General features: G+C 44.0%; 1 long non-coding RNA gene across 3 annotated transcripts in view; it reads left to right on the top strand.

Moving 5' to 3' along the window:
• Positions 1 to 494: 494 nt before the first annotated feature.
• Positions 495 to 25,264, top strand: part of LOC149855910 (uncharacterized) — a 47,282-nt gene continuing 22,512 nt past the window's right edge. For 2 of the 3 annotated variants that reach the window (XR_016438552.1, XR_016438554.1), the window contains exons 1-3: positions 495 to 991; positions 6,461 to 6,529; positions 12,295 to 12,361. This is a non-coding gene — a long non-coding RNA (uncharacterized LOC149855910). The remainder of the gene's footprint in view (positions 992 to 6,460; positions 6,530 to 12,294; positions 12,362 to 25,264) is intronic. The other variant, XR_016438553.1, reaches the window with a different exon arrangement.

Here is a 25,264-nt window from a genome sequence, read left to right on the forward strand (position 1 = left end):
CCACACTGTCTTTTGTGCCTTGGCTACCCTCCTTCCTAAGTAAGGTCCTATCGCATGGAGACCACAGGGGTTTCATGAATTGCAAAATCAAACAGAAATGTCAGCCGCACGCCACCTTTCTGCAACAAGTAAATTATGTATCACAGTGCACTAGATGAACATTTCAAAAGTATTCGGTTTGGGTCTTTGGTTTGTAGAGCAATAGCAAAACCCCAGATTACTGTTCTTATAGTGTATGGGGTGGTTATTTTATATGTTCAAGGGTAATATTATCTTGTGTGTGTGTGCATGTATATAAATTACTTTTTTTTCTTAGCCTAGACACTTCAATCAGAGCATCATTCTACTGTAAACCCAATTAGCTTCAGTCTGCCAAGTCAGCTTGGCTGTCCACAGGAATGTATGTAAGGCTATAAATAATTGCTAAACTCCGTTTTCTCTCTAGCTTAGAAATGCCATGTGGCTTTTGTTACCGAGAGATAAACCCTCCGCACTTGTCTCTGTGGTTCCAGCTGAAGATATTTTCTTAAAAATCTTCAATGTGTGTTTAAATAGTATTCTGTGTTTGAAGAGACTCGATAAAAGCATATGCCTCATTTCCTTCCTTCAGAACATAAGGCTGCTCAGTTCAGATCGTGGTCTCATCAAAACAAATGCGGATTTTGCTATTCATTTCAGCAGGAACAGGACTGGGATCTTTTGTTTTAATTAAATGTCAACACCGAGCAGACCCGGTGACAGAGCGAGGCCCCAAGCAGAGGCGAGGTGAGAAAGTCACTGTTCCAGCAGGACACACGGAGAACGTGGGACACCTGCTTTATTTAAAAAAGCATAGCGAATGCTGACATTGTATTTTTCAAATGCCTTGCGCGGTCCTTTGGGAAATACGCAAAGTCATTTGAGGATGAGGGATTTTCACGCGTATTCGATGGCATTTAACGAGAACACTTTCTGGCTGGTGACATATCTGGAGATTTGAAATAAAGCGCAGGTAGGTTTCCTAGGTTCTGAGTTTGTTTTACACCCAGCGGCTTTGCCTAAAAGATGCTCATCTCCAAATTGGTGGAGGACGTTCTTCAGCGTCCTCCCTGCTCAGTTTTCTCTTCCCTCTCCACAGTCACCCTCCTTATCTTTGCCCAGCTGTGGCCTGGCTAAAGGTCATCAGATGATATTTGGTCCCTGACTTAATGCCTTTGGAATTTAATTGAAAGCTTCTTGCCAACTTTAATGGGAGCTGGATCGGTCCCTCTTTTCACACCAGTGCCAGCAGTGGCACCCCCTAATGCTATTTCCAAGTCTATTGAGATGTGTTCCTCTAAGTAGGCTTAGGTTTCTCGTGTAAGATGATGCAGTGCATGTATCTGTCTTGCTGATCTCAAGTTCAAAACGAACAATATTAATTGATCTAATTAGTGTCTGATGTCTCTTACAAAGAACGGCTTGAAAATGCAGATGTTGACATTTCAGGGGATGGAAGCCGTATTTTTCACAAAATTTTGAGAATTCAGATTCAGGATTTGAATCTGTAAAATGATGAGTTTTGTAAGGCAAAATAGTTGCTTTTTTCAGGCAACTGAAATTACTAAGCAAGCTGTAGCATTTAATAAAGTGATACAGCCAGCACCATTATATCATTGTCTTTGGCAGTAAGGTTTGTAACGTGTCTTATCACTGTTTTAGGATTGCATATTTTAAAATTGAAAACGTTTCTGATATTGCGGGAGAAAGCCACCACCCTGACTGAATAAATTTGATGTATAGAACTGAACCTATGTTTTAATGGGGGTATCTACATGTTGCCATATGTCATGCTACAGCGACGTAGTGATCACGTGGGTCTACATGCGATCGGCAGCTACATCGCCGTAGTGATGCGCTCCCCTGTTTTAGCGTGCCACTACGATGACATAGCGGTGAAATCTAACTGGGCACTGCGTGCACAGCACATTACAGGTGGTTACTGCACTGTGCTTTAGTACTTCCTAAAGGCACTGTAGCAACGTCGCTGTGTGGAAATGTGTAGATATGCCCAAATGACTACAAATTAAGTTGCATCAGGTAGTAACAATAATGAGACTGGTAGCAGAAGAAATCAGTCTGTCAGACTAGTACATCAAAGCTGCTTTCTTTTTTTTTTTCTTTTTTTTTGTAGCGGTTACTTTAAAAAGTCCCAATCAAGACATGAATGCCAATTAATGCCTGACGTTTCCTGTACACATTTATATGTCACCAGCTACCTTTTTGTTTATTTACAAATGTTGTGCAGACCCAGCAAAAGACAAGCAGGTGACACGATCACAAATTTGCAACAGAAGATTAATTTGATTTTCATTTCTACTTAATGACATCTGTATCCACGTTGAACTGGTTCGCACCGGTTGTGATAAGTTGCAACCAATCCCAACTGGCTTGAACTGGTCCCAACTGGTCTGAGCTGGATCTGACACGGTTCTGACCCAGTCCCGACCCCTTTGAGCCGGTTCTGACCTGGTCCCGACCCCTTTGAGCCGGTTCTGACTGTTTTGAGCTGGTTCCGACCGGTTTGAGCCAGTTTCCCACTGGTTCTTATTGGTTTGAGCCGGTTTTGACCCGGTTTGACCCAGTTCTGACCGGTTCTGACCCAGGTTGCCCCAGTTCCGACTGGTTCTGACCAATTTGAGCCAGTTCCGACTGGTTTGAGCCGGTTCCGACCGGTTTTGAATGGTTTGAGCTGGTCCCGACCAGTTTAAACCAGTTCCAAGTGGTTCCAACCAGTTTTAGCTGGTTCCGACCGGTTTGAGCTGGATCTGACCGGTTCTGACTGGTTTGAGCTGGGAGGGCGGGCTAGCTTTGGCCCAAGCTGTCTGCCCCCGCAGAGCAGGGAGGTGTGCTCTAGCGCCCCCCAGCTTCTGGCCTGAGCCACTGCAGGCACGTGGCTGCATTTCTGGAATCAAAAGTAAAAGTTTGTTCACTTGCTTCTCAGTTCACTCTACACAGCTTCAGTTAATCTTCAGAGTGTCTAGGCTAAGTTAATCTGTATGTGTCTAGGCTTCAGTTAATCTGTATGTGTCTAGGCTAAGAAAAAAAAGTAATTTATATACATGCACACACACACACAAAGTCTTGGGCTTTGTGACTGTACTTAGCTTAAGAGGCAAGGGCTGTTAGACACTTGTATACAAAGATCGCTGGAGTCTGGGGTGTACACAGAAGTCTCTGAGAGCAGAATTTAGACCCCGAGCAGCATTTTCTAAATAAAAAGGGGCACTGGAATGGGAGACCTCGTGGAAGATATTTTTGAAGATAGAGTATATGCTCAAACTGGAATTAGGGACATTTAGTTAAAGGTTTTACATTGACCCATTAAAGGATGACAGGTGTCAGAGATCCTTGAAGGAAAGAAATGTAGTCTCTTAAATGAGGAAAGGCTGCATAGCTCTATTTGAAATGGCCATTTCTATGTAGTAGGGTGTCTGGGACCCACTAACAGGCAGACAGACAGACTCCTGCAGTGAATCCCATAAACTTGCTTCTGGGGAGATTTAGGTAGCATGGCATTTAATACAGCTGATTCCTAGAATACTGAGGGTTGTAGTTCAAGAAACAGTTGTGCTGTACGGGTAACACAATATGCCCCTACTTTGGGCCAGTGTGCAGGAATTTGGGTGCGTATATTGTCAACAGGAGACTTGAAGGCAAAGATGGAAAGCCACTTCGGTCTTTCAACCTGCTCAACTTTATATATATATAAATTGGATCTACTTATTAGCACCTTCCTTTTATAATTCCAGTTTGCTCCAAGGCACCCCTCAGATTCTAGACATGGCCTTTTAATAAAAGTTAAGCAGGACTTGTTACCAAAAGAAGCTCAATTTAGCAGCAGTGTAGAAGTCAGAGGAATACCTTCCTTTTAAAATCTCCATGTATGTATTAAATAGTAGATTGCCTTAAAGGGTGGGGAAGGTGATTGCATGGTATTAAGAGCAGCAGCAGCAGCAATGATTTCTTGTATTTATTTGGCCAATAAGCAAGGAGTAGATTCAGAGTGAAATGTGTAAGTTAATTAGGTGATTGTGCAGTGCTTGTCATTGGCTTTTATTTCTATCCCTGTGAAGCTAGGGGAAGCAGTCACGCAGTCAGTGTGACAGTTGTGAATAATAGCATGCAGCTGTGCCATCAAGTTTCTTACTCGCTGCACCATATGTAGGGAACAAAAGAATTCCAACAGGACCTTGGGCCTTGAAAATGTGGTGTGGGGAAAACCAAGAAAATTAAACTACAGGGGTCAAATCTATGTCTCACTGACCAACACACGCATGGAAAAGCCAATACTTTCATTGAAACCAGCCCTGTCCCTGAAATATGGTCCCACTGATTTCAGTGGGGCCAGGATTTCACCCTGAGATCTACCTGAGGAGGGACCCTATTGAGAAGCAGTACTTCTTCCCTTTCAGTCTTGGAGGCCCTTTCTACAAGACATCTTTAAAGACAACTCAAGCAGCCTCCTCTATCCTAAACTCCCATTGACCTCATCAGGAGTTTTGAGAGTAGATCAAATGTCATTTACAGAGCTTAGAAACACAACCGATGCATTTATGGAGGGGCTATTAAACATATAATCAAGGTTGCAACCTTAGCTTTAGGGTATCCTCAAACTTAGGACTTCTGGTAAAGAGGGAATAATATGACAGGGGTTGGATCACTCTACACATGCCATGTTTCTCATGCTTTTCCTCCCATACATCTGACTTGCCCCCATCAGAAACAGGATGCTGACCTAGATGAACTTTTTGTCTGACCCAGTATGGCAATTCTTATCGTCTTATATTTCATAGATTTCATAGATTTCATAGACATTAGGGCTGGAAGGGACCTCGGGAGATCATCGAGTCCATATGGCATGGCTACTGGATCAGAAAACAAGCAGACACTCTGTGCATTTCTTAATATATCCTGCCCTGATTCGCCAGTGAGAACTTATTCATGTCCTAGAAGAACTTCTTCATGTCATAGGCAAGACTAATGTTTCTTGAGGTGTTGGAAGGGAAGAGAGAGGAAAAGTAAAGGGGAATACTTGGTGTGGGATTTCTATCAGTTAAAACTACAGACTAATAACAGCACTGTTGCCCCCAAACGTGACTGTTTGCTCACCTGGGTAGTTGTGATTCAACTTCCCCTTGCCAAGCCTATTTAAACACATTAGTGTGCTGCAGCTGCTTCAATCAGGATGTTCATTAAATCTACCAGCTCTGAGATTTCTTTGACAGAGTTGTGATTTTCCACCCTAGGATACCCCCTTGTAACGCAACCTACCTAGTAACAAGAATGTTGTTAAAGATATATTGACCAAATAGGAGAAATGTTCACCTTTGCTCCTGAATATTTCATTTAAAGAATGCAGTAATACCGGGAGGTAGCAGCCACTGTAAAGTTAAGCTTACAACCGAGTTTTCATTATAAGCAGGACTGTGGCATCCCTTTCTGAAATCAATGAAAGTTGCATTTTCTTCCAAAGTGATAGATTGCTTTGTGGTCTCAGTAGAATTTTTCTGCAAAATTTGATGTGAATTGGGCAAGGACTTTACAACTTTTGATACCCTAAGAATCAATGCACATTAGTTTTCTAACATTTTTTTCACTGCAATAGCAATAAACAGAAAGAGGAGAGATTAAATCTAATTTACTGGACTCCCCTAGTGGAGCTGGGCTTCTAGAGTTCAAGTGAGATTGGGCTTTTTATAGCCTATGGAGAGCTAGGATGTACCCAGGCAGTATTCAATTCCTGTGCTCCTCCTGATGTCCACAGAAGATATTTTTCTTCGAAGAATTGAGCTATCTGTAATGAAGTGCATTTCCCTTTTAACCCTCCCTCCCCCTCTAGTGTTCGTTTTCCACTCTGAATGAGCACTGCTTGGGCAGGATGGGGAAAAGATTACACACACACACACACACACACACACACACACACGCCTATGATTTCCCCCGCTTCGCATGCAGAATATGGAAAACCTTTGGATTTATAAGTTGCACCATAGATCTTTGGATGCATGTATACGTAATATAATTTCTGGGTCAAACAGCAGCAAAATAAAGATGGGTAGGTATCTGCCTTAGTCTGAAGTTAGACAAAAGGTAGCACAGGGAGGTAACTCATTCAGAGAGGCTTTAGCTTTCGTAGGCTACAGCCTACTTCATTAGGTACATCTGATAAAGCATCTTATGAAGTAGGCTGTAGCCTGTGGAAGTCCATGCCCCTCTGAATGAGTTAGTATATAAGGTGCCACCCTGCCCTGCCTTCTGCCCAACATAAAATAATTGACAGTCACATAGGTTCTTATAACCTGACATTATGATGTTTAATCAAGGTGTTGCAAAATTCTTATATGTGTATTGTGCATAATCATAATCATAGTTGTGATACTATTATGATTAAGATGTTCTAGTTTCTGTTGGCCACTGATAAATTACCTGTTTTTTATAGATGGATGAGTTAGTACAATATTCTGGTCATCTCGAGACATCTCTGTGGGAGACTGTGGTTAACTGAACCGTGAGTACCCAAACTTTAAAACTTTAGCATTCTTGAGAGTTTTAATTTTAATTCTGAATTTCTTAGCTATCTAAACTTAAAAAATGAACTCTCTGGCCTTTGCCAGGTCATACATAGGCCTTCAATTTTTGTGAAACTTCAATACACATATATATTCAAAATATATCCATCAAAATATGGGCGGTGAATGTCAAGGGCTATAGGCTGTACAGGAGGGACAGGATAGGAAGGAAAGGTGGGGGCGTGGCACTCTACATTAAGGAGGAATACACATCCTCGTCAATTAGTAAGGAGTCAGGGGAGGGGCACTCTGAAGTGCTTTGGGTTAGAGTACAAGGCATTTGAGGGGAAAGAGACTTAACAGTGGGGGTCGACTACAGACCTCCCAACCAAGGGGAAGAGCTAGACCAGGAATTCTTAAGTCAGCTCACGGAGGTAGTTAGGTCAAAGGACGTGGTCATCATGGGTGACCTGAACTTTCCAGACATCTGCTGGGAGGAGCAGTCAGCCAGGTCTGACCGCTCATGTAGGTTCCTAGCCAGAGTGCAGGACCTCCATCTAACCCAGGAGGTGCACAGCCCCACCAGGGAAGATGCCTTGTTGGACCTGGTGCTGGCCACAGGTGATGACCTGGTGAGGGGGCTGCGGGTGCTCGACCACCTGGGTAACAGTGATCATCGCCTGCTGGAACTCACCATCCAGCACAAGGTGGCAAAGGCCTACAGCAAGGCAGCAGCCCTAGGTTTCAGGGGGGCAGACTGCAATGAGCTAAGGAAAATAGTTGGGGAAGCGCTGAGGTCCCAGAGGGGAGCCAGGTGTCCAAGAAGAGTGGTCGCTCCTTAAGGAAATGATCCTCCAAGCCCCAAGGGAGGTAATCCCAACACGGATCAAAGGGAGCAGGAGGGCACATAAGCCCCCATGGCTCACCAAAAGCATCCGGGAACGTCTCCTAGCTAAAAGGGAGGCGCACACCCAATGGCAGGGAGGGGCCATCACCAGGGAGGACTATACTGCGGTTGCTCAGGGCTGCAGGTGGGCAGTCAGGAAGGCCAAGGCAGAGATGGGACTGGGACTAGCTTCCCGGATCAAGGACAACAAGAAGTCCTTTTTTAAATACATAGGAGGCAAAAAGAAGGTTCTGGGTAATGTGGGGCCCCTGCAAGACACGCTAGGAAATTTGGTCGTCACACCAGATGACAAAGCCAACATATTTAACGATTTCTTTGCCTCCATTTTCCTGAGCAGGGACCAGATCAGCCCCACACCAGGCCCTCCTCTGGCCCCAGGGGAGGCGCACCTAGGCCAAGGGTCAGTGAGGAGCTAGTCAGGGAACTTCTGGAAGGACTGGACATATTCACATCAGCTGGTCCAGATGATCTCCACCCCAGAGTACTGAGAGAATTGGCTGAGGTCATTGCGGGACCCCTGGCACGGCTTTACAAGCACTTGTGGTGCTCTGGTTTGGTGCCAGAGGACTGGAAGAAGGCCAATGTGGTTCCCATCTTCAAAAAGGGGAGGAAGGATGACCCAGGAAACTATAGGCCAATTAGTTTTACCTCAATCCTGGGCAAGCTTTTTGAGAAAATTATTCTGGCGCATATCCACAAGGGGCCAGCAGGGGAGATTATGCTTAGGGGCAACCAACACGGGTTCATTAGTGGCAGGTCCTGTCAGACCAACCTGGTGGCCTTCTACGACCAGGTCACCAAATCCTTAGACGCAGGGGTAGCAGTGGACACAGTCTTCCTGGACTTTTGGAAGGCCTTCGACACTGTCTCTCACCCCGTTCTCAGCTAGGGGACTGTGGTGTCGACACCCACACAGTCAAATGGGTCGCCAACTGGCTGGAGGGCCGCACTCAGAGAGTGGTAGTGGATGGTCATTTTAAACCTAAAGGGATGTGGGCAGTGGGGTCCCCCAGGACTCGGTCCTCGGGCCCACACTGTTCAACATCTTCATCAGCAACTTGGACGAGGGGGTAAGAAGCACCCTGTTCAAATTCGCAGATGACACTAAGATATGGGGGGATGTGGGCACGCTACAAGGGAGGAATAGGCTGCAACTGGACCTAGACAGGTTACAAGGGTGGGCAGAGGAGAATAGGATGGGCTTCAACACCGACAAGTGCAAGGTGCTGCACCTGGGGAGGAAGAACCAGCACCAGACCTACTCCCTTCTCATCAGTGCAGAGGCAGAAAAGGATCTTGGAGTCATCACTGATGACAAGATGAACATGGGCCGGCAGTGTGGGGATGCAGTCAGGAAGGCCAACTGCACCTTGAGATGCATCTGTGGATGCATCTCAAGCAGGTCCAGAGAGGTGATCCTCTCCCTCTGTGTGGCACTGGTCAGGCCGCAGCTGGAGTATTGCGTCCAGTTCTGGGCACTGCACTTCAGGAGGGATGTGGACAGCATGGAGAGGGTCCAGAGGAGGCCACTCGCATGATCGGGGGCAGCAGGGCAGGCCCTATGAGGAGAGGCTACGGGACCTGAACCTGTTCAGCCTCCACAAGAGAAGGCTGAGGGGGGATCTAGTGGCCTGTTACAAACTAGTCAGGGGGGATCAGCAGGCATTGGGGAAGTCACTGGTTCCCTGAGCACGGCCAGGAGTGACCAGGAATAACGGTCACAAGCTGGCAGAGGGTAGGTTTAGTTTAGACATCAGGAGGCGCGACTTCACAGTCAGGGCGGCTAGGGTCTGGAACCAACTTCCAAGGGAAGTGGTGCTGGCTCCTACCCTGGGGGTGTTTAAGAGGAGGGTGGATAAACATCTTGCTGGCATCGTTTGACCCCAGTACTCTTTCCTGCCATGGCAGGGAGTTGGACTTGATGATCTGCTCAGGTCCCTTCTGATCCTAGAAACTATGAAATTATGAAAATAAACACCAGTAAACCAAGTCATTTTTGTCACTCTTGATGAGCTGCCTGTTTGATATGTTAAATGGCTTTTGTCTGATTTGGTACTGTATGTACAACTATTAACACAACTGATGGCTTGTCTTCCTTTCCCCTGGTGTAACATTTTTTAGGACTCTACAAATAGTTCATAGCAAAAGGATGGACACATTTATGGTTATATCTTTAAGTGAAAGGCAGCATTTGAATTTTACCCTCTTGTGTGCATAAAATCGTTGAGTGTTGCTGTAATTATTAGTATTATCATTAAAAACAGTTTAGCTAAAAATGAAGACACATAAGGACGTAGTAACTGCATCAAAGCAACTCAAATCCAGATAAAGCTAGGTTTCCAATTTGACTTCTGTGCTTTGAAATAAATCCTTAGAGCATCAATTACTGGATCTGTTGTAAAGCAGTCTTTATCAGCCTCCATCACTTCCCTTTTTGTGCATTTTAATTTAATTATTATTTCTGCTTTAAAATGGAGGATCAGGAATTTTAGAGTCCAAAAATGAAGGACCAAAAAATATGAAAACAGAAATTGCTTTCTTTCATAATCAGGTTGATTAGACTTGTGTATAATCATGCACAGCGGGTGGAAAGAAGATTAACATTTTACTAATTCCTAGTGGTCATTATAGCAAAGAAATTTAATCTGTAGAGTTCACAAGAATTGCAGTTCCATGCTGCTATGCCTGATTTCAAAGAGAGAGCAGAAAGGAGAGCACTTTATTTTTCAGTATCCAGTTTCCTGCAAGGCATTCTGGTCAGCCAGCAGTATCTCTTATTTATTCAAAAATTGATTGTATTTAGACTTGGCAGGATTCAATTTTTATCACTAAATGTTGCTAAACATTGATTTCACCTCACACTCACAGATGGACAGAAAAATGTTTCCATCGGTAAAAATTGAAATCTATAAAAGGAGGAGGTAAGAAAAAAAGGTGGGTACCGCACGCTCGATGCAGTGCTGCTGCTGTGGGGTCCTGCCATGAGCCTGGTGCCACCGGCTGCTTGCTCTGCCCAAATCCCAGCTGGGACACAGGTGCCGAATGCCCAACATGCCTGGCCCATCCCCGGTGCCACTGGCTGTTCACTCTGCCTAGGTCCCAGCTGGGAAACAGGTGCTGAACTCCTGCCAAGCGCCTGTGGGCAGGGGCAGGGTATGCAGGGGTGCCCCTAAGACCGATCCGTGCCCCTGAACTGCCCAGGAGTATGGGAGGCCACGGCTCTCAGGGGGCTGGGCTGCCCCTCTGCTGATGTCCACCAAGTGGGGCTCAGGCCCTGAGCAGCTGAAGGGAGCAGGGAGCCGCTTCCTAACCTGGGCTGGGCGACCACTGCCTCCCATTGCAGTGTGGGGCTTGGGGCATTTGGCAGCAGCCCTAGCCTGCAGGCTGTAGCTTGGCCCCTGCCTCTGTGCTCTGGTCCATGGGAGCAAAGGCTCTAGCCTGGTATGAATGTACTACCAAACAAAGAGTGATGTAAAGCAGGTGTGCTCTACTGCAGTGGTTCTCAACCTATTTGCCATAGTGGGCCACACTTGCAGCTCCTAATGTGGGCCACAACCCACAGCTGAGTGGGTTGTGGGACCAGGTCCAAGGTCTGCAGTAGCCTGACCTCCCCCCAGCAGTGCCTAAGCCCTGGCTGCCACCCATGGGAGGCAGCACAGCCAAAGCAGAGCCCGTGGGAGGGGACAGATACAGGCTGCTCCCCACCCTGCTGCCCTCCCCCTGGCATTGGTGGGCAGGGAGGCTTGGTGCTACCACTGGGAGCCCCATGCTGGCTGTGATGGCATGGCGAGGTGCCCCCTGCCCTCCTGGCAGCAGCAGTGGCATGGAGCTGTGCCCCCTGCTGATGCCAAGTGGGCAGGGGGCACACTGCCACGGTGGTGCAGCCAGCAGGGAGATCCTGGTGGTGGCACTGAGCTTCCCCACCTTGATGTGCAACAGAGGCCCCCAGGAGAAGGGCAGCAGGGTGAGGAGCCTGCAGCAGCCAGTCTGCATCCGCCCCCCTGCCATGCTCACACATCTGGGGAGTATGTGCCCCCCCCATGCCTCCCTCCCCAGGAGTGCACACAGCAGTGGAGAGCCGGCCCCCCTGTCATCCCCCCCGGATGAGCTGTCTGTGGCTCCATCCCACTCCACGCCAGCCTGCAAGGGGAAACCCGCTGTTTCCCAAATTTTTCTCCTTTTAAGGGGAAAATCCACATTTTTCTCCTTAAAAGGAGGAAATCCTTTATTCTGCATTTTTCCATGGCAAACAGAGAACCCAGATCCCTGACTCTAACAAACTGTGGGTGGCAATCTTGACTTTTTTTTTTTTTAAACAGAAGGTCACATGGGCTACAGCAGTGTGCTGATTGGGCCACAAGCAGCCTGTGGGCCACGGGTTGAGAATCACTGCTCTGCTGATTTTATGGAAATTTACCTTTTATATTTTGACATGTGATTTTTTAAAGCTTTTAAAAGCATATTGTCATTACTAAATCACCTGCCTCTGCCCCCCCCCAATTTTGTACAACCAGAAGAGTTTAAACTGATAAAAATCAAAATACATTCTTAAAAAATAAATATTGATTTTAGCCATTTAAATAAAAAAAAATGAATTCTGCCAAGCCTAATTGTATTGATCATGAAGATTTAAAAAGTGCAATCAGAAGCTGCTTTTACTCCCACTCTTTTCACTGGGAATATGATCAGCATATTGAATATGCCTACTGGATAGATGTTTGTACAGCAAGGATATTTTTCTGAGTACTAGTTGTGTTAATTCACACTGAAGTCACCAATCCAGATTCAAGCCTCATTTGATTGGGATGAATTTTGAGTGATCCCACTGAAATTAACAGAATTCTTCTGGTTTTGCAGTGGCACGAATGAAGCCCAATTCTGGACCCCTGCTTCTCAAGCCAGAAATAATAAAATAGCATAGAAGGTAAGATACTACAGCTGCAGTTATGCTCATGTTTGGATTTACCAGCGATGAACCTGCCCCATCAGTGAATCATTGTCTCATTCCTGGGCTTAGGGTCTCTTGCTAGCCAAAACACTGTGAACTGGACTTGAACTGGAAATTCCTTAAGGAACTGCGAATGGTAGTCTGGAGATGCATTTCTGTTTCCCAAAGGTTGGGGTAGAAGGAGAGGAAAGTAGGAAGACATTGGTTGTTCTAAGACTCACAGCACTACTGGAGATGTAAAGGGAGTTCAACCAGCTAAAATATGGCACAATAGTCTGCAAAATATATTACATACTGTTCACTTCACATAGAAACGTATCTCTTTGTGCTGCCTCTTCTTTAGAGCCCTAGGATATGAACATATCAAGGGGATGAGCTACAGGGATCTGTGTTGACAGGAGACATTAGGGGAAAGCTGTAGCTCTTGGCTATGCACAGACTATCACGTTTGCAGCTAATACGAAGTGATCACAAACTCTAGTGTTGGCCCCTCCTGTGTCATTTTGGTTGTTCATTTAAAAAAAAATAAAGTTCAAAAGCTAAGGAGCAAATTCTGCACTTAGCAGAAAGAATGCCCTGGTTCAGGAAAAATATCTGCAAAGGAGGATTTCTCATCTCTTCTTCAGTGCTTAGTCCATCTCCTCAGCTAGGTACTGAGTCAACAGGTTAAACCACTCTAGGTCAAGCGGGTTATTTCATAGTGCTGACAGGCTTCAGACTGCTATGAGAATTATGGCCCTTTATCTACTGCACATGCCTCCAATCCACTTAGATGGGTATCAAATCAGAACCATTAGGTAATTTCCCCCTCTAATACTCTTAAGACCAATAATTCATTCTCTTTGGCCTATAAAATAGATGCAGTTAAGGGAAAGAAAAAAAACCCAAACAGCTGGCATGGCAGTTAAATTTGACTTGTGTTTGAAGGGTGTCTTATTCCCAAACAAGTAGCAACCTAGCCCTCTAAAGAAAACAAATAGCCATTCAACATATGTTTAACAGTGTTTTATTGAGCAAAGGGGATTATTACTGTGGTCATCATAACTATTAAAATTATTGCAATGAGACAATCATAGGGTTGGAACGGACCTCAAAGGTCACCTAGTCCAACCCTGTCACAAATGCAGGATGTAGGATGTGCTATTTCTATATTCTCCCAGAAAATAGTTTCTTCCAGCCTCTTAAAAACCTTTAGTGGAGGAGATCCCACAACTTCCCTGGGATACAAATTATGTTGTCTTTATTCATACAAATTATTCTATTAGGCTTGATCCTCAGCTGGTGTAGATTAGCTTAACTTTCTTGACACAATGGAGCTCTTCAGATTTATGCCAAGGATGCGGCTTATTGACTTTTAAGAGCGAGAATTGGGAGTTTGCTCCTGGAACATGACAATCAGGTCCAAGAAAAGTGTACAAGTCTTAGGTCCTTCCCTATTGCTTGCAATGTAAATAGCAGCTCAAGTAAAACTTTGTTTCCTACTTCCCTGCCTAAAAAGGGTGGAAGAAAAGTCTTGGGCTGTTCCATGAAGGAATTTGTGGGAAAGTCATAGAAGAAGGTGTCTGTCATTAAGATATAAGTAAATACAGAAAAGTTACGGATAAGCCAAGAGGCAAGCTTTAAAAACTGTATGGTCGTAAATGACAACAAATCCCTTGAGATTTGATGCTTTAATGATGCTGTTGTAAGAATGATGGCCCTGAGCTATTTCAGACCATAGATACTGGAGTTTGGCTGGCGATGAGCTGTTTAAATGTGAGAAGTAGAATTGATAGCATGCAAACTAAATGAAACAATCCTTTGGACAAGAAAAAATAGATTGCAGGTGCAAACAAGCATGAAATGAAATTCTACTAATGAGTTTCCATTAGCAGCTAAATACATAATCAAATAATTTTTACCCAACATACAGCAGCAAGAAAATCAATTTATTCATCATAAGTGTTGCTGTGTGCATTGACAATCTCTGTACAGTACATCTAAAAATGGCAACACTGAGCGAACACTTCAGTTTCAGTAAGTGTTCAGATAATACCAGCACATAACCCTTGCTCAATGCAGCAGATTTAGGATAATGCAATTGTTCTTCAGCTGAAAATGTATGGAAGAGCTGTTTCTGGTAAAGTTAGAACAAACAAAATTAACTTCAGTCATTACAAAGGATATGGAATGTTTGAGAAAAATTGTATCTGGAGACTGAAGAAATCAAAAAAAGTAGCCTTGGCTTCCTTGCAGCTGGATATTTCTTACAGCTATCTCTTAATGCAGTAAGCGGGACTCTTTGCTTATAATTTATTTACTCTTGTTGTTAATGTTGTTCTTGGGTTTCTTCCTTCTGCCTTGCTGAAAAAAGTCTAACCTGAATGTTGTCTTGCCAGGCTTCCAGGGATTTTATTCAAATGTGGCCTTCCTTTCTGCTGCAGATACTGAAATTTGGGGGTTAGACTAGAGTGTCAACACTGAGGAGCTAGGATCTGTCTCCATGGCACCCCCAGTCTTCCCAGAGAGCGCCTTCCTCAAGCTCCACTCACCCACTCTCACTCATACACGTCAAACCGAGAAATCTTTGTCGTCTTTGGTATGACATTTTAGGATGGTCATTTTGTAGCTACCATTGTGACCCACAAATGAAGTGGAGAAGGCACTCCGGGGCCCACCCCAACACCAGGGTTTTCAAGTGCATTGAAGGGAGACATCTCAGAAATGGCAGGGGTCACCCCCAGATTAGCTTTACTCCTACATTTCTGGATTTGTCCCATGTGAACAGGAGCAGATGAGGTGGGGATTCTCAATTAAAACACTCCTCAAGAGTACCAAGTGTTGACATACCCCTAGAGGCAGGTGGAAAAAGCACACTCAAAACTGTGAGGTGCTTTGACTCTACTTTTGCAAGGGAAATGTCCAAGGAAAACCATATTTATTAATGATGAAATACCGGAAGACATAATTTAAAGAGTCAAATGTTTAATATCGTGAATATTGTCAACACACTTGCATGCGTGGTTTCAATAACTGTGCATATGTAGCAGTGCAGTCGGGCAGTTCTGTGTGTAATATTATTTCCGGTTCGTTTTACGTCACCTTTAATCCTGATGAGCTAATTGTCCCCTTGATTTCTATTAGGCTACTTGCTGGGGCTGTGCGAAGTTCAGTCCCTGATTCGATTCGGTGGAGATTTGGCCCAATTTGGTGGCCAAATCCCCAAATCTGAATTGAATCAGAGGATCTCTCCAAATTGATTCAGAACCCTCAGAGTTGATTTGGAGTGATTTGGGCAAACTCAGCAATTTGGATGTAGACACAGCTTTAAATGTTTTTTCTATATACCTCTAGGTAGCAGGGGCTCTGAATGCTGTGGTGCAGGGGCAGATGCAGAGTCCCACAGAAGAACGGGGGGCTCCCCAGTGTGCTTGGCAGCGGACGTGGAAGTGGAGCAGAAGCACTTCCAGTCCACTTCCTGGTCCACTGGGGATCGCACAGGGGAGAGAGGGGTCTTCCCGTGCCCCCCCCCCCGGCTTAGCGACTGGTGCCTCCTAGGTCTGGGGGGCATCTGGGGTCCCCCTGCAGCCGATCACTGAGCTGGGAGGGGCACGGGAGGGGCCCCCCAGCATGCTCTGTGGTGGGCCTGGAAGTGTTCACTGGATTCACTGCTGGGTTCACTGCCAAGCATGCCGGAGAGCCCCCTGTGCTCCTATGGGATACTCCATGCACCCCAGCACTACAGCAATCACGAGCTGCGCTGCTACCTCAAGGTATGTAGAAAAAAACTTTGAAAGCTGTTCCTGTGTCTGAATCACTGATTCACTGAATCAGCATCGACTCTTCAGATTCAGATTTGGCCGAATCACATCAGGGACAGTGATCTGAATCTGTGGATTGAATCACTGTCCCCAGTTCGGGCTGACTCTGAATCCAAGTAGAATAGGGCCCATTTTGCACAGCCGTACTACTTGCATACTAGGATACATCTGAATGATGTTAGTAAAATTTGGTTCTATACAGTATTTAAAGGATGTCAAATATGGTACATTACAAAAACAGCATTAATAGTTGACGTTTGATTACCAAAGACCCCAGGATGGTATTTCTGTTGACTGCTGGTGAAAACTGAAAATACCTTTCAGCAGCAGGACCTGGGAAGTTAATGAGAAATTTGCCTGGAAGAAACTTCAATAATCAGTTAATTGAAGTGCTCAGTTTTATAAGAACGAATGGAAAAGAGTGCAGGTTATTCAATCTCACAGAAAGCCAAACAAGTAAAAATCTTAGAGAAGGAAACAAAAAGCCCAAAGATTTTCTGGTATTGGGTTTCTTTTTTGGTTTTTTTTTCAAAAATAGAATCTTGTTTTGGCAGCTGAGCAAAGTTATTAAATTTTCAAAACTCTCTTGCTGATAGATGGCATCGGGACCAGAAGTGCTTAGCTGATAGAAAGGGGTTTCAGTGGACATTAGTTCCCAGTGGATCTTTTATATGGAAGTTGAAGTATGTATTAAGTGCACCCATTGCAAAACAAATGGGCTTGCTTAGACATCTAATACTTCTAGACAAGCTTTCAGTAAATGGATGGCTGCACCTAAACCTTCTTTTTTGGCATGAAAAATAGCTTCCTTTCCCAGACTAGAAACACCAGCAAACTTGAACATTAAATATTCAAATCATGAAGAGGCAATAGCACAATTAAACTGCTCATCACTGCTCAATGTTTATCATTACAGAGTCAGATCCTGATACCTATTCACATAGGTCCAGGACAGACATTGCATAAACAGGTTTAACCCAAATCAGTTAAGTCTGATAACTGCATTCAACCAGGTTTATATTAAACTGGTGTCAGCCATTTTTAAACTGGTGTATGTGCACTGAAAATCTGTTCTGTTACAGGTTTAAACTAGTTTTTGGTCACTTAAGCTGGTTTATGTGCAATGTCCGTCCCTACCCATAGTGAGTAGCAGCTTATTTTAGGCATGGCTGCATTGATTTCAATAGGATAACATGTTAAATGTCTTAAATTTAGTTATGGCCTTTCATTCCAAAAGGATTTACGAATTTGATACTATTTGAGACTATTATCAATGACCAGGAGTAGTTAGGGTCTCAATTTGAGGTCTTATAGAATCATAGAGAAGTATGGCTAAAAGGCCCTCCCAAGGTCATCTAGCCCAACCCTCTGCTTAGGACAGGATCATCCTCTTAAAGGTATTTAGATTTTCCATGTTGGACACTACATGAGAAAACAGTGTATGTCTATGTGACCAAATGTAGATTGTAGTATGGGTAAGCATTCCATGTTAGCTTTAATCTAGCTAGCACCGGTAGTAATACTAGTAAAAACATTGTGAAATTAACACAGGTTAACCCCAATACCTATGCAAGGTCTCCAGTAGACTCAGTCCACATTGAAGTCTGTCCCCATGTCACAATTACTCCGGTAACTCTGGTACTACAATCACATGGTCATTTGGTCAGCCCAAAATACATATGTAGATAGCTCCACCAGCAGATGAACAGCACTAGGCTGGGGTTCAGGGAGAAGAATATTACCTAATGAGTTAACATCACTTAGTTTAGATTGAATGACATGACATCTAGCAAAACAGATCAAGTTACATTATGTATCAGGGATTAGAGCAATTACGTCACTGTCAGGTAGCTATGGGGACACTCTTATCAAATAAAGAATAATTATACCACACTCGTTATTGGCAGCTGAAAAATATGAGCTGAGTCAGAGTCCCAAACTGCTCGGTGTTGGGTCTCTTTCCCATGAAAATGCATTCAAAACAAAAATGAAATTGAAATGAAATCAATATTCTGTATTCCAGAGAGGAAAGGCTGAATTTCATACAGGATGTAGTGATTTATGTATGCATTCTAGTAATGCAATACAAAATGCTTCAAAACCCCTTTTCCCCCCAAGTTTGGGAGAATTTTTTAGCGCAATACAATTTTCATTCAAATGGAAAATAAGGTATTGTGCATTGCCTGGATTTCCACAGAACTTTGGAGGTAAGTTTTTTGCAAAGTGTTGTAGAAGGAAGCATTCTGAGGTTGACTTCTGCCTGGTAGAAGTTGAATCAATGATGTCACAAGACATTTCTTCTGAGTGTGTAATTGTCCAAGCCTGTCTCGTTTGCTCAGAGGGGAGCCTATTTTGACCTAATTTCTCAGAGGTCATGCCAGCATTTTGTCCCAGCCCCAAACTGGTCTTCTATCTCTTTATCCTATAGGCAGTGGATTAGAGTTTTTATGTTCTATAATTCAGGCCAGTCAGAAAATAGAAGTAGCCTATTCTTTTTCTAGGGCCTTGACCCAAGAATTGCATTAAGCTACTCAAGAGGCTTAATGGGATATGTGTCCATATCAGACCTTGGTGTGCTACTACTCCAAGCTATGGTGAAGTGCTTATGTCCTTGCCATTCTGAGGACAGCGGTCCTGCATAAGGAGCAAGTGAGCTGGTTCCTGAATGGCACTAGAAAGGGAAAGAAGGCTGGTATTCATCCTACTACCAGTGGAGCTGAAAACCATTCCTCTTACAACATCACAGGGCAGGTACTGTTGTTAAGGATTGCTGGGACATGGGTTGACATATGGGGAAAAGGAAATGATATGGTACAAGGGGCAGTGAGAATATTTGTATGACTGCTTACACTGTCTGAATGGCTGTGAGACCTGGACGTCCACGAGGAAGATCGAAAAGCAAACTGAGACCTTTGTACTGTACAGTACTATGGACAGACAAAGAAGATGGGGAAGACCTAGGACAAGCTGGATTACTAACATCAAAGTTGAGATGGGATTAAAACTAACTGATTGTACAAAGATTTCAAAAGACTAGGAAGAATGGAGGAAAGTTATTGCTACATCAAAGGTGCCCCATGGTTGGTAAGGCAGATGGGGAGATGGGGAAACCCAGGGAAGCAGTGTAAGAAATGCATACAGGCAGTCCTCGGACTTACAACACAATTGGTTTCTGAAAACCATGGCTTAAGTCAAAACTCGAGTAGTAACTCGAAAACAATTTTCTCATAAGAAACAATGTTATAAATGGGGGATTCGTTCCTGAACCAAGGCCCAGTACCCTATTTTCACCAAAAATACCCCAGAATTTTGTACTTGAAATTATAGATGAATAATATAGCTACATTAATGTACTTATATTGTAAATAGCAATCATATTGATTTGGAAGGACTTCTTTGAGGTGACTTTGATGGACTTTTTGAAGGGCCCTTGTTTGGACTTTTTGAAGGGTTCTTGGCTGGAGTCTTCTCAGGAGTCTTGGCTGCAGATTTTTCTGGAGTCTTGTCTGCTTTCTTAAAAAAAGTGTCCAAGGAAGTTTGGACAGATGTTCTCCAGGGAGATGAGCAACGCAGCAAACTTGTTTGCTGGCATGGCATTGCATTGGATCAAGTGTTGTAAGTCAAAACTGGCATTGTAAAGTTGAAACAGAGTGTCAATTTATAAATGCTGTAAGTGCAAAACATTGTAACTCAAAACGTTGTAAGTCGAGGACTGCCTGTACACCCAAGAACATCACCATGAAGCAGACCCTGCCCACTCCATCCTATTCTATGCACACCAGATCCCAGAAGTGAAGCAGTGCATCTGCCTTGGAAAAACTCTGAGTGTATAGGAATAAGCATGCTGAGACGAAGCCCCAAAAAGACTGAGACAGAGCCTCATTTGGAGCAGTCCACAATGAGACTGCTGTGTTGCCTCATTTGGAGTGTGGAGTGGCGTGAGTGGGTTGGGTGTGCTTCATGGAAGTATTCCCCAGTCTGGTATGAAGGTCCAGTGAGACAATGCTGGCCAGCTCCCCAGCTGCCTGTAGTTTTGCATTATTGTCAATGCACTACATTTGTTCTGCATAGTCTCTACATTAACGCCTTTGAAAACTCTTTCTTTATGGCTAGAAATGAGAAACAAATCAACTTTTTGTAGCATTTTGTAGCTACCATTGTGACCCTCTGCATCAGGAAACCCCTTTATTTCGCACCAGCTGGATAGCTTGCATTTTCATTGCCCTTCATCACCAGACACATTCATCAAACGTGACAAATGCTTCCGCAGCACTAAATCACTCCTCTCCATCTCAATGGGCTACATAATAGTTGTCATACTGACAATAAATTCTAAAATATCTGTGTTCCAAAATGAAATACCTACAGCGTCTTCCAGAGGTGGGGAATTATGGAGGGAAAGCTCAGACTTTGAAATGAGTTTTACAGTCTTTCACTCAACTCACTCAAAAAAAAAAAAATGTAAACAAGCTGATGAACTGTTGGGGGACTTTCGGGCATTTTTTAGAAAACTCTTAAGTTTTACCCATAGAAATGTTAATTTTATCCTTTATGTTTTCTGTTAATTAAATGAACCTATTGCTTTACATTTACTTGGAGGAGAAAATTATACAAACCCATGCCTCTATATGAGCTTCTAGCTCTTTGTTAGCCCATGTGGGATCCTTAAGATGCTCTCTACATTGTCTCCAATAGGGACCCCAGAATCCCTACCACTTTTGTCTTAAAAACATATTAGCATTGCAATGCCTTCCATGGTCTCTTGGGCTCAGATTGTAACTCCCCAGAGGTCTTTGGGCCTGGTCAGGTCACTAGTGTCACATCTCGCACCTTCAGATAGGATGCCAGACTGAATCATTGGTATTCACATGCGTTACTGCAAAGACCTGTTTTTTAATAGGGAACAAGGGAGTGGTCTTAGTGCTCATCCTGGGGGTAGAATTTCCCATGTGGTGTAGTAAGGGTCAGTAGTTTAGGAAGACAAAGGTATCTCTACCAACTGAAGCCTTGAAATGAAACCCCAAGCCTTTAGTCCAGTCAGTAGTATGGGATACCCTGAACTTGACTCTAGTTTAGCTCTCAGGGAGATGAAAAGGAACCCTTACCTGCTGCTTCCATGTTTGGGGGGTGGGAGGAAAAGTACCATGATGTAAATATTTGAAGCATACTGGGCACGTCTACACATGCTATTAAAGCTATAAAGGCTTACTAGGCAGTAAACCTTCCCTGGGAACATATCTACATGTGCAAATCTGCTCCTACCCTGCTCTGCCCCCCTGCAGCAGCCAGGGGAGCTCCAGGCTCCCCCCGGGTGCTAGCCTGGGGGGCTGGCAGGAACCATACGCTGGTCCCCATGTGCAAGGAGCCAGAAAAGTTCTGCCAGCTGTAGTGGCACTTGTCTCCTTTCCCTGTACACATCAGGAGGGGTCCTGATGTGCACAGGGCCAGGAGACAGCTGCTGCTGAACAGCTCTCCCAGCCCTGTGCATATGGGGACAAGTTTGTGCCCAGTGGGGCTTTGCCACCCAGTCTGGGGCTGGTCAAGAGCTGTCCTGCTTCTGGGGAAGCTCCATCCAGCTCCAGGCTGCACAGGTATTTCCTTGAGCAGCCCAACTGGCCAGGAACTGTCCCATCTGTTCCTGGCCAGCCCCATGCAGCCCAGATTTGACTGGGAGCTGACCCAGAAGCCAGCGCCTAGCTGTGTGGGGAAATAGGTAGCACCTGAGTCCCAGCTCTGCTTGGCTCCTGGCTCCAGTGGGGAGTTGGGAACTGAGCAGTGCCAAAATAAGACAGGGGCAGAGAGCTCCCCTGTCTAGGTGGTGCTTGGCTCCCAGCTTCTGCGGGGAGCTGAGTAGTACCAGGACTGGGGGGGCGGGGCGGGAGGAAGAAGGGAAAAGTTCCCCATCTCTGTGTCCCATCTCTTGTGGCTCCCTAGTGTTGGGGCTAACTGGGAGCAAATTTGTTAGTTTACTACCTGTTAGTTAGTTTACTGTATTGACAAATAGTAACTAATGGCACAGTAGACTAATTTACTGTGCAGTATCTGGTGTGCACGTGTAGATGTTGACACTTTACCATGCAATAAATTGATCTACACTACAGTAAAGCATCTCATGTAGACACACCCACTGAGATCTAAAAATTATTGGTGTAGCTAATCTCCTTCATGGTTAATGGATTTGAAAGAGTTGTATTGTGAATTCAGTTGTTGTTTTACAGTGACATTAGTGAGTAAATCTGCCTTTTTATTGCATTACAAGTTAGTTGGCCTTGTTGCCAAGAAAGCAGATGGGATACATCTTATAGAATGATTTCCTTTTATGTTGGCAAGTGGGGCTTCTATTTCGAACTGTTTCTTTTCTTTCTTTCTTCCTCTGTGTAATGCAATTGACACAAGGAATTAGATTTCCATACCTTCTATTTGCTAGGATTTAATATTTGAAGGACATTAACAGGAAAAGGTTGACATCATCAAAGTCTAGACTCAGGCATTTGGTGCCATGTAAAAATATATACAATCAAATGGTAAAATTAGTGGGGTTTTAGATTTTTAAAACATTTTAACAATCAATAGTCACTGGAAGAAAATCGTTGCAGTCATTTAGGTAAAAAATGTAAGCTGAAAACATATCTTTGCAAAATCCATTACACAACTCAGTGTTAAATGATTTTTTAAAGTGAAAGTGAAAACCCTTAGAGTTAAGTGAAAACCCTAATTGTTTTGTGAGCATAAACATTCCCTTTCATTCCTGATTGTAATGTCTCAGCAGGTGCCCTGTATAGTATTTGACAAAGCAGGCTGTTTTCATTTCTGCCCTAGTCACCTAGTTTGCAGAACTGGCTCATGTACTTGGCCCAGAGGAAAAGTAGGATGTCTGGCCTTTCCCTGTCCCTGATCTATTTGGTCTTCTACAGCATCTTCTGTGCTACTTTCTCCCATCTGGATCCCCAGAAGAAGATTCACATGGCACTTGGGATTCTGTGGGCAACATGTTTTGCCAGGGCGGTGGCAGTAGGGGACCAGTGCGGTGTGCAGGAGCACTGGTAACAGATGTGCCTTCATGAGCACTGTGTACCCCTTTCCTGTGGAGAGGCAGCATGTTTTCCCATCTGAACAAGACATTATTCTGGTTGTGCCCATTAAACACAGTCCCTCTCACTACCAACACTTTTTCAAGTCATGGTGAGCCACGATATTGCATACATTTTTACTTCCTCTTTACTCCCACAGCTGAACTTTCCTTTTCATTTCTAATACTTCCTGTTTCATCATCAGCCTTAAATGTCTCACAAACATCACAAAACGGCCCCATACAGTTCACCTAGAATTCTGTCACCCCCTCTCTCAGCCTGGTGCATATATGATTAGTGTGACCAGACCCTCCATGAGGTGAAGTCAGATCAGGTTCATTTGCATATATATTTTTGGAGCATCCTAGGACTCCGACAAGAATACCTGGTTCCAGACCTAAGTGGGGGCTAATTAGCACATGGATCCTTTGTGGGGGTATCTGGGGTAAACACATATACTGAGTGGTGCTGAGCTCTGGGGCCACCATGGCTTGAAATGCTGCTGGCTCTGCAGGGACCCAGCTCAATGAGCTATGTGGCAAATAATAAGCCTTTGGCTTTGGACTAATATAATGCATAGTTTTTACTATAGATAAGTAGGAGCCAAATTGCTGCTCAAAAATATGTTTATAATGTACCTGTGCTAAAACCTGTAGCAGTTTAAAAAAAAGGTAACATGCATTAATTCTGGATGAACTAAGTGCATGGGTGCTATATGCAAATTGATACAGCCATGTTTAATTTCAAGGTTATTGTTTTCAAATTTGCTCCTCACTTCCATGTGTTCATGGAGAGCAGGGTCTGATAGTAAGGAGAGGGAGTCGGGGCTGACAGGGAGAAAAGTTGGGGGGAAGCAGAGAGCAAAGGGAACTACTTGACACCCCAGGTTTATTTTTCCCTGCTGTAGAAGTGGGAGGAGGACAAATTCAAGACAAATCTCCAATAACTAGATTCTATATCTGGAAAATTATAACAAATTAATACATTTTCCAGATATAGAATCTAATTATTAGGGGGTCATCTGATAATCAGGATCAGCTTCTAATGGAATAAATACTGTATATAAATAGATTGTTGCACAAACATTCCAACTGGAAAATGCTAGTCAAAACCAACAAGTTTTGGCATGAAAAGCAAAGGTCTTTCTCCAGTGAATGCTCAACATTTTCTGTGCAGTCATTTTTTACCAAAGAATAAAAAATGGGTTTTTTTGGAAACCTAATTTTCTATCAGGAAATTAGAGACCTTCTGGGATCATTGATTATTCACAGACGCCCTCAAAATTGAGCCAATACAAAGAGACACCATCTGATATCTATCAAGAAAGAGGGAGAAGAAAGGGTATTTGTGGCAAGATCACAATAACCTCATACTGTCCCTACAGACTGGAACTCAAATGCTGGCTAGCAAGGCAGCTTCTCTTCACTTAATTTTAATAACTCAGGATGTTAACAGCATATGGGTAGAATTTGAAATATTTTCTTCAGTAGCAAAGATTTCCCAGGTAGTGGCTCTTCCAGGCCACTTGCCCTGTGAAATATATTTAGTCTTAAGCTACGATTTGATACAGTTTTATCTGTCAAGTAAAGAGAAATGTCAGAAATTTAAATCTGTTTGCACGAAGCCTATTTGATGTGAATAGCAGTCAGGATCCTGGCAGGAGAGGATTTCCCCAGCTGAGCATTACAGAAGAACATCTTCATTTCAAAGATGAGTTTAGAGGTAAGCATGTAAAAATCAGCTGGGAGATTACTGGCATTAGCTAAAAGCCTCAGCATGGAAAGATGGTAGCTGGCATCCTTAATGCCAGTAAAATCTTTAGCTGAGGGGTGAGATCAGATGTGAAGTCAGCACTGTTGGGGTCAGAGTTTGTTTGTGGAGGAACCTAGTAAAGCTCTTCCATACAGTGCTGGCCCCAGATGGTATTTCAGAGAGGTTTTAGCCATTGCACGGGGAAAGAGCAGACGTGAAAGCCGACATCACTGGATTCTGTAGTTGTGCAGATGTTC

Source organism: Crocodylus siamensis, chromosome 11 (genome assembly GCF_052110815.1).
Source record: "Crocodylus siamensis isolate JL-2025a chromosome 11, ASM5211081v1, whole genome shotgun sequence".
Taxonomy (NCBI): Eukaryota; Metazoa; Chordata; order Crocodylia; family Crocodylidae; genus Crocodylus; species Crocodylus siamensis.